This window comes from Bubalus kerabau, chromosome 2 (genome assembly GCF_029407905.1).
Source record: "Bubalus kerabau isolate K-KA32 ecotype Philippines breed swamp buffalo chromosome 2, PCC_UOA_SB_1v2, whole genome shotgun sequence".
Taxonomy (NCBI): domain Eukaryota; kingdom Metazoa; phylum Chordata; class Mammalia; order Artiodactyla; family Bovidae; genus Bubalus; species Bubalus kerabau.
Window position 1 is genome coordinate 189,379,935 of NC_073625.1, and position 9,302 is coordinate 189,389,236.

At 44.3% G+C, this 9,302-nt stretch overlaps 1 long non-coding RNA gene across 1 annotated transcript; it reads left to right on the forward strand.

Annotated features, from left to right (window-relative positions):
* The first annotated feature begins 347 nt into the window (after positions 1-347).
* On the forward strand, positions 348-3,278 carry LOC129644231 (uncharacterized). The gene is made up of 3 exons (XR_008710778.1): positions 348-750; positions 1,270-1,510; positions 2,951-3,278. It is a non-coding gene; the product is annotated as an uncharacterized LOC129644231 (long non-coding RNA).
* The last annotated feature ends 6,024 nt before the right edge of the window (positions 3,279-9,302 follow it).

Sequence of the window (9,302 nt, forward strand, 5' to 3'; positions counted from 1 at the left end):
CCAGTGCAGGCTGGAGAGAGCCAGAAAACACATCTCTTTTGCATGACCTTGTGGTGATGTCCTTGGGAAACCACTGACTTGGAGAATAAGAGGTCTCAGGGGGGTGGTAGGAAGGCGCTGGGGAGGGAGGTAGTGAAGATGGACTCCCAGGGCACTGGCCACAGGGTAGTGATTTCTATTGGGATTATGGGTTTTGCCTGGGAAGCCAAATAGCCAGGTCCAAATTCAGGATCGATTATTGCTTCCCAGGTAGCGCTAGTGGTAAAGAACCTGCCTACCAGTGCAGGAGACATAAGAGATACAGGTTCGATCCCTGGGTGGGGAAGATCCCCTGGAAGAGGGCATGGCAACCCACTCCAGTATTCTTGCCTAGAGAATCCTGTGGACAGAGGACTACAGTCCATAGGGTTGCACAGAGTCAGATGTGACTGAAGCGACTTAGCCTGCATTGCTAACCTCCAGGGCCTCAGCTGCCCTGCTTTAAAGGAGGAAACAGAATTGCATCAGAATTGAGCAAGTGAATCTCCAATGGCCAATGATTTACCAATCATGCTTCAGTGATGAAGCCAGACTAAAAAAACCCACAGGAGTTGGAGAGCTTCCAGGTCGAACCCGACCAAACAGCGGGAAGGTGACGTAACTCACCTCCACAGGGGAGGAGACTACTGCACTCAGGACCCCTCTGGACCTCACCCTGGGGACCTCCTCCCCTGGCAGTTCATCTGTAGCCCTTATGAAAAACTGGCAGATGTAAGTAAAGTGCTTCCCTGAGTTCTGTGAGCTGTTCTAGGAAATGATCAAGCCCAAGGAGGGGGTTGTAGGACCCCCCGATTTATAGCCAGGTCAGACAAAGTGTGGGCACCAGGGGCCCACTCCTTGGGGTTGGCATCCACAGTGGGGCTCGTCTCTTGAGGCTGAGCCATTAATCTGTGGGGTCTCAGCTAACGCTGTGTGCAGTCAGACCTGAGTTGAATTGTGGGACAGCTGGTGTCAGAGCTGGAGAATTGGTTGAAATGGAGAAAAACCCACGTGTTTGGCATCAGAGTGAAGAGTAGGGAGTCAAAAGCGGAAGGTTCTCTTTACGTAGAGACTGGAAGCAGCCTGGTGGTGGGCTGGGGCTAGGGGACAGGGAGTGACTCATAGTGGGTGCGGGGGTCCCTTCTGGGCAGTGAGATGTTTGGAACTAGAGGAGGTGGTATTTGCTCAACACTGAATGGACTAAATGTGGCTGTACTCGTTCCAGCGGTTAATCGCTATGTATATTTTCAGTGAGTCGTGGTCTCTGCTCTCAAGACTCAATCTAGTTGAGAAGAAAGAGCATTGACTCAGCGCACAGTCTGTTCCTGCAGGAAGCAATGAAGAGAAACACCAACCCCAGCCCATCCTCAGCTGCAGCCTCGGTCCCTCCGTTTGACCCGACCTCTCTGGTCACTTCGGTTCTAAGATTGGCTGAGAACAGCCCACCGAGGTGCCCACCCTGACCCAGCTCTTTCCCAGGGCCTGCTTGCAGGTATGTGCTTTTCCTTATTCTCTGGGTTTAGATTTTTTGCTCCATTTCTTTTTCCTCTACTCTTTGAGACGTACATACTTAACCCTGCTCTAGTTTTTCAGTGGTGCCATTGTGTTTTTAACCGTACACTCAGATTAACAAAATCTCAAATTACTAACTCTGCCCTCCTGCAAGATGTGAACACCTCAGGGTCTTTCACTCCAATTGTCGCCTTTCATTTGTGTGTTACTTTTGCCCAGTGTTTTGGAATCTACTCTGGTGTTTTAACAGCCCAAAGTAGACTGTGACCATTGTTACTTTTCACAGTCATTACTTGTGTATATGCACCACTCCTCTCGTCTCTCTTTCTGCACCTGAGCATTCTTCCTCTGGCTGTCTAGCTCCTTTGATGGTTAACTCCCTTTGTTTTCATTTGAAAATGTCTTTTTTTTTCCCCTGCAAACTTGTGAAATAATTTGGGCTTTCCTGGTGGCTCAGACGGTAAAGAATCTGCCTGCAGTGTAGGAGACGGAGGTTCCATCCCTGGGTCAGGAAGATCCCCTGGAGAAGGGAATGGCTACCCACTCCAGTATTTTTGCCTGGAGAATTCTGTGAACCGAGAAGCCTGGCGGGCTATTGTCCATGGGGTTGCAAAGAGTCGGACACGACTGAGTGACTAACACAAAAACCTTTGCTGTTGAGATGTCAAGTGTTAGTCCATCATTACCATCAGGGTCATTTAGCTTTTCTCTCCGTGCGCTTTAACATGAGTACCAGAGCGTGGTGGGAAAGCCACAGAGAGAGGAATGAGGCAGAGATCAGGCAAGAGGAGTTTAAAATGAACCCAAGTATAAAATAAACTTAAATTTCACATCTGAAGATGGGCAGGAGCAAGAAAAAAAAAAAAAAGAGGTGGTATGGGAGGAGTATGATGAATGGAAAGCCAGTGGGGAATGAATTGTTCGTTGGCTTTTCTTGCTCTGGTCCTCTTCTGCAGCTTGCTGAGTTACTTTGGGGCCGGGGCAAGTGGACCTAAGAACAGTAGACCTTGTGTGGTTGCTAAGAGGACAAAATGAGTTAATATTTGTAAAACATTTAGAGCAAGGCTTGACATATAATTTTTTACATGTTTATTAAATAAGCATCTTCCTGCTCTGTCACCCTTGGTGCAGTGCCTCATGGGCCAAAATGGCTGCTGGAGCACCAGCCATCATGACTGCATGCCAGAAAGGAGGATAGGACACAACATTTCCTCTCACTTTTGGGAAATGCAGTCCTCTGGCTAGGCAGCCACATGCCCAGCTAAATCAGGATTCCATCACTGAGGAGAAACATTCATTTTTATTATATGCTGCTGAGCATTCTTCTCACTAAATAATGTCATTTTTCTTTAATGACAAATCCCCATCTTCACTTTATCAGGATCTTTCTACCTGAGTCATCTGTTCCTTCTCCCCTTAGGAGATTATGCCAGAGAAACAATCAAGTGTGCTCATCCACATCCCACACACTACCTCAGGCTCCCTGGAAAAGCCCACCCCACCCGCTGTAGCTGTTTCCATGACTGCCTTTAGGGGACGCAGAAGAAACGCGCCCCCAGCCCACGCGGAGAGGGCACACCTGGTGGGAGAGGCTGGACCAATGCTGAGCCTGACCATTCCTGTCCTTCTCAACTTCATGACTGAGTGACTCATTGTGAGGAAGAGGTAGTTATCCCACCATGGTTTTCCTTCTGTAACAAATATCCTGTGTTTTATCAAACTGTGGTGCTAAAAGAAGAGAAATAGAATATTGGAAAGAAGGAAATTGTGTGCCTGTATGGGAAAGGAGAGATGGGTAAAAAGCCAATCAATCTAAAGGAAAGGGGGGTGAAAGGAGACACCTGTAAAGATGGATGCAGTAGCTAGAAAACACCAAACAAGACGGACAACCTTAGTGCTAAGGTACCAGTAATTACATTTCTTATAAATATAGTGGGCTTGTCAGTTATAAGACAGATTTCTTAGAGTGGAAAAAATACTGCCATCTGCTATTTACAAGAGACTTACCTAAAATATAATGAAGAAAAGGATTAAGGGAAGAGTTGGAAATAGACCAAGAAAGAAAGAAAGAAAGCTGATACCACAGTGTTGATACCAAGTGGCTTTGCAGCAAAGACACTTACTAACTAGAGATAACAAAGGTCCTTGTTTGTTAGTAAAAGGAACAATTCCTTAGGGAAGACAAACTTTGTGAGCTGCTGGGTAAATGTTTTCAAAAGTATAAAAAGCCAAAATACATGGATGAAATTAATAGATCCTCAGCTACTTCCCCTCCCTCACCTAATAATTAAGTCTGAAAGCCATCAGACTGGGCAAGGCAGTGGTGGAGCTGAGTGTGTGTGCAGGGGCGCATGAAGGGCAACACTGAGGGGCACAGGAGGGCACCTGGGGACCAGCCTCACCAGTCTGTGCTGGTGAGCCCATGGTGTCAGCAACCTGGCACAGGATTTTGGAGTCCAACAAAATGAGGATGCAGCCATGGGGTGTGGTCCCTGTAGGGCCCTGATGCAGAGTTCCAACATGCAACATGTACTTATATAGAAATACACCCATGTAGAATGGTGTCTATTTAGGCACCTATTTCCTTGCTCTGTCCCGAGAGGCCTCTATAGCAATGAGCACACCCAGCGCCCAGATCTTGGTTTCCAAATACCACTCTCCAGTATGTGGAACCAGCACCCCTTGGAGAAATAGCTGATGCTGGGACTTAGGAGAAAGGAGCAAGATGAGCCTGAAATCTTTTTGTATAAGAAAGAGAGAGCACAAAGAATGATGGAGCACGGCCAAAGAGATACAGGAGGTGGGTCGAAGCCACTCTCATGGGCCAAATCAGGTACAGTTTCAGCTTCTCCACATCTCACCAACACTTGTTTCGTTCGCTCATTATGTTTATAACGACCATCCTAATGGGTGTGAGGTGGTATCTTACTGCAGTTTTGATGTGCATTTCCTTAATGATCAGTGATGTTGAGCATCTTTTCATGTGCTTATTAGCCATTACATATCCTTAGAGAAATGTCTACTTGAGCCCTTCATCTATTTTTGAATCACACTGTTTGTTTTATATTAATCCCTTACCAGATATGATTTGCAAATATCTTCTTCTATTCCGTAATTGCCTTTTTACTCTGAGAGTGTCGTTTGCACGAATTTTTTCAGGTTTTTATTTAAAACTTATTGTAATGGGGTCCATGCAAAAGGAGAGGCTGAGAGGTGGGGAACTAGCAGGGGACACAGGAGCACGATGCCATAGCTAGGGCCACAGCTTCTGTTGGGAGAAGAGGGGATGAGAAGAAAAGGCCAGGATTGGAGCTGGGGGCAGGGGTGGGAGACAGAAGAGGGAGACACTGTGGCTGCATTCCCCACCCCCAGGAAGCATCTCTACCCTGGAACCGCCCCTCACTTACCCTGACCCTCTAAGAGTCCACCTCCTTGCCCACCTCTGGCCCTAGTGGCTCCTTCTTTTGCTCCCTTTGACTTGTTTTCCCTGACAGATGCTCGAGCAGGATGATGTTCAGGGCCTGACCCCAAACAACCCCACTTAATGCAGGCACAACCTTGGCCTTCCCTGCTTCTGCCCTTTCTCAGATCTCACCTTTCCCTTCTGTGGGACAATCTCTGATTTCCCTCCTTCCTCTCCCCTTCCCATGGTGGGGTGGGGGGAAAGTACTGCCTCTCCAGGGAGGGGCAGCAGATAGTAGCGGGGGTGCTGGAAGGAGGTAAGCAAGAAGGACCATCAAGGGAGAAGTCCCTCAAACTCCTGGAAGGACAGGGCAGGGGTGACAAGGAGGAGAAGGGTGAGGGCAGTGGCCACTGCTGTCCTCTGATGCCCCTGCCCACGGTCCAGGCGCCAGGTATGGGGATAGGTATGTTGGGGGCCAGGTCTAATGGGGAGGAGAGAGGGGACAGGAGAAACGCATTGTTAAAACCTAGCGAATTCCACTAAGAAAATGTTTCTTCCTCCTTTCCCTTCTGGAGGCTCCTTGCTTGGTGGGGGAAGTAGTGAGAAGCTGGTGTGAAGAGGAGGTGGTGCCAAGGGACCATTCTCCCCTCTCCCCCACCCCACCCTCCCCAACCTGGAGCTCACTGGGGCTGGGAGAGAAGTGGCTGAGAACTCACAGGCACCCCCGAGAGGGAGCCCACAGCAGTGGGCAGGGGAGCTGCCGCTGCCATTGGACACACCTCACCTGTACCTCTGTTGCAGAGCTCTCAGACATGGTGAGGGCCCTGGCTGTGCACCTTCATGTGGCCCGAGATATAAGCTGAGCTCGCATCTCGCCACGCACACAACACAGCACCATCTCCTCACGTTGTCCCATGTGTGCCCGCAGTCCACCCTTCGTAGCAAAGCCTGCTTCACATTTCTCTCATTCGAAGGGCTGTTTATACACATAATTTTCACCAAGTCAAATTTGTCTTTTTCGTTGACCGTGTCTTTTCTCTTATTGCTGGTATCACATCCAAGAAATCATTGCCAAATCTAAAGTCATGAAATTTTACCCCTGTGCTTCCTTCTAAGAGTTGTATTGTTTTAGGTCTTAATGTAGATCTTTGCTTCATGGTGAGTTAAGTTTTTGTATATGGTTTAGGCAAGGATCCAACTTCATTCTTTTGCATGTGGGTATCTAGTTTTTCCGAATCCACGTGTTAAAAAAAACTGTCCTTCCCTCATTGAATGGTCTTGGCAGCCTTATCAGAATCATCTGACCATATGTGCTAGTGTTTATTTCTGGGTTATTCTATTCCATTAATCCATATGTCTGTCATTATGCCTGTTCCACAATATTTTGATTTCTGTAGCTTTGAAATAAAGGAGTGTGAGTCCTCTGGCTCTGTTCTTTGAGATTATTTCAGCTAATTGGGCTTCCCCGAGATTCCATGTGAATTTTACGAGTTTTTTTATTTCTGCAAGAAGCACCAGATTTCTTGGAATTTTGATAGTTATTGCATCTATCACTTTGGGTAATATTGACATGTTGGCAATACTCGACATTCCAATCCATGAACATGGACTGTGTTTCCATTTATTTATGTCTTCTTTAATTTCTTTCAGAAATGTTTCATAGTTTTCACTGTATAATGCTCTCACCTTCTGGGTTAATTCCTGAGTATTTTATTCTTATGCTATTATGAATGGAACTGTTTTGGAATTTTCTTTCCAGATTGTTAATTGTTAGTGTATAGAAATGCAACAGATTTTTGTGTGCTGACTTTGTATCCTGCTACTTTGTTGAGTTCATTTATTAATTCTAACAGTTGTTTGGGGGGTTTGGGGTTTTTTGTGGAATCCTTAGGGATTTCGGCATATAATACCATACATCTGCAAACAGAGACAATTGTACTTCTTCCTTTCCACTTCCAATACCTTTTTCTCGCATAATTGCTTTGTTTAGAACTTCTAGTACTAGTTGAATAACAGGGGCAAAAGCACCCTTGCCTGTTTCTGATCTTGGAGGAAAAGATTTCAGTCTCTCACTGTTGAATGTGGTTTTCACCATAGGATTTTCATACATGGCTTTTATTATGTTGAGGTCGCTTCCCTCTAGTTTGTTGAGTGTTTTATCATGAAAGGCTATTTAATTAAATTTTTTTCTGCATTGAGATGATTATGGTGGGGGAGGTTCCTTCATTCTGTTAACGTAATGTAGTATATTGATCAATTTTCATATGTTAAACTATCTTGCACTCCAGGAATAAATCCAACTTGGTCATGGTGTACAATCCTTTTAACATGCTGCTGAATTCAGTCTGCTAGTATTTTGTGAAGGATTTTTACATCAATTTTCAAAAGGGATATTGCTCTGTAGTTTTCTCTTACAGCTTCTTTTTTTCTGACTTTGGCATCAGGGCAATGATGGTCTTACAGAATGAGTTAGGAAGTGTTCCCTCCTCTTCAATTTTTTGGGAAAAGTTTGAGGACTGATATTACTTCTTTGAATATTTAGTTGAATTTACCAGTTAAGCCAGCAGGTCCAGGGTTTTCCATTGTTGGGAAATTTTTGATTATTGATTCAATCTCCTTACTAGCTATAGGTCTACTCAGATTTTCTATTTCTTTGTGATGTCGTCTTGGTAGGTTTTGTGTTTCTAGGAATTGTCTACTTCATCTAAGTTATCCAATTTGCTGGCATACAATTATTCACAATATTCTCTTAAAATCTTTGTCATTTCTGTAGAATTGGTAGTCAAGTTCACACTTTCATTTCTGATTTTATTAATTCGAATCCTCCCTCTCTGTTTCTTAGTCTATCAAACTAAAGTTTTGTCAATTTTTGTTGATCTTTTTGAAGAACTAACTCTTGGTGTAATGAATTTTCTGTTTTTCTATTCTCTATTTTAGTGTATCCCTGTTATAATTTTTTTATTACTTTCTTCTTTCTGGCAGCTTTGGATTTAATTTGTTCTTCTTCCTAGTTCCTTAAGTTAGAAAGGTTGTTGACTTGATATCTTTCTTGTTGTTTAATGTAAGCATTTTATAGCTATTAATTTCCCTCTTGGCTTTCGCTGAATCCTATAAATTTTAGTATGTTGTGGTTTCATTTTCATCTGTCTCTAGTTATAGTCTAATCTCCCTCATGACTACTTTGATCCATTGATTAAGAGTGAGCTGCTTAATTTCCACAATTTCATGAATTTTCCAGTTTTTTCTTCTGTTACTAATTTCTAACATTATCCCATTGTAGTCAGAGACGAGTCTTGTTGTATATTTCATATCTACTGAGACTTAATTTGTGGCCTAACACATGGTGTGTCCTGGAGACTCTCCCACATGTACTTGAATGTATGTTCTGTTGTGTGTTCTGTGTATGTCTGTTACATCTAGCTGGTTTTTTGCACTGAGTCCCCTATTTCCTTACTTATCTTCTATCTAGTTGTTTTATCCACTATTGAGAGTGGGGGTTTGAAGTCTATTACCATAGAACTGTCTATCTTACCATATAACTGTCTTTAATTCTGTCAGTTTTTGCTTCATACCTTTTGCTGGTCTGTTATTAGGTATACACATGTTTACAGCTGTTAGAGCTTCTTGCTGTACTGAACATTTTGCTAATATATAATGTCCTCCGCCTCTTGCAGTCTTTTTAAAAGTTTTTTATATCTATTTGTACAACCTGCTGTATTTTGGTTACTGTTTGCATGGAGTATCTTTTTCCACCCTTTTACTTTCAATCTATTTGTATCTTTGAATCTAAAGCAAGCCTCCGGTAGACAGCCTATAGCTGTCATTTTCATCTGCTCTGCCATGCTCTCTTTTGACTGCAGAATTTAATCCATGCACATTAAGAGTAATTATTGATGGAACTCCCCTGGTGGTCCAGTGCATAAAAGTCCACCTGCCAATGTGGGAGACATGGGTTTGATGCCTGCTCTGGGAACATTGCATGTGCCGCAGGGCAGTTAGGTCCATGTGCCACAGCTACTGAGTCTGTGCTCTGTGCCTGGAGCCACAGCTTCTGGAGCCCGCGTGCTCTAGAGCCTGTGCTCTGCAACAAGAGAGGCCGCCACCATGAGAAGCCCACACACCACAAAGACAGGAGCCCTTGCTCGCTGCAACTAGAAAAAGCCCAGGAGCAGCAACAAAGACCCAGCTCAGCCAAAAATAATTTTTTTAAGTAATTACTGGTAAGGAGGAACTTACTTCTGCCACTTTTATGTTTTCTATCTGCTGTATAGCTTTTTTATCCCTGATTTCCAGCATTACTGTCTTCTTTGGTGCTTAGTTGATTTCTCATCAGGAAATATTTAATTCTGGCTCATCTTCTTTTGCATAT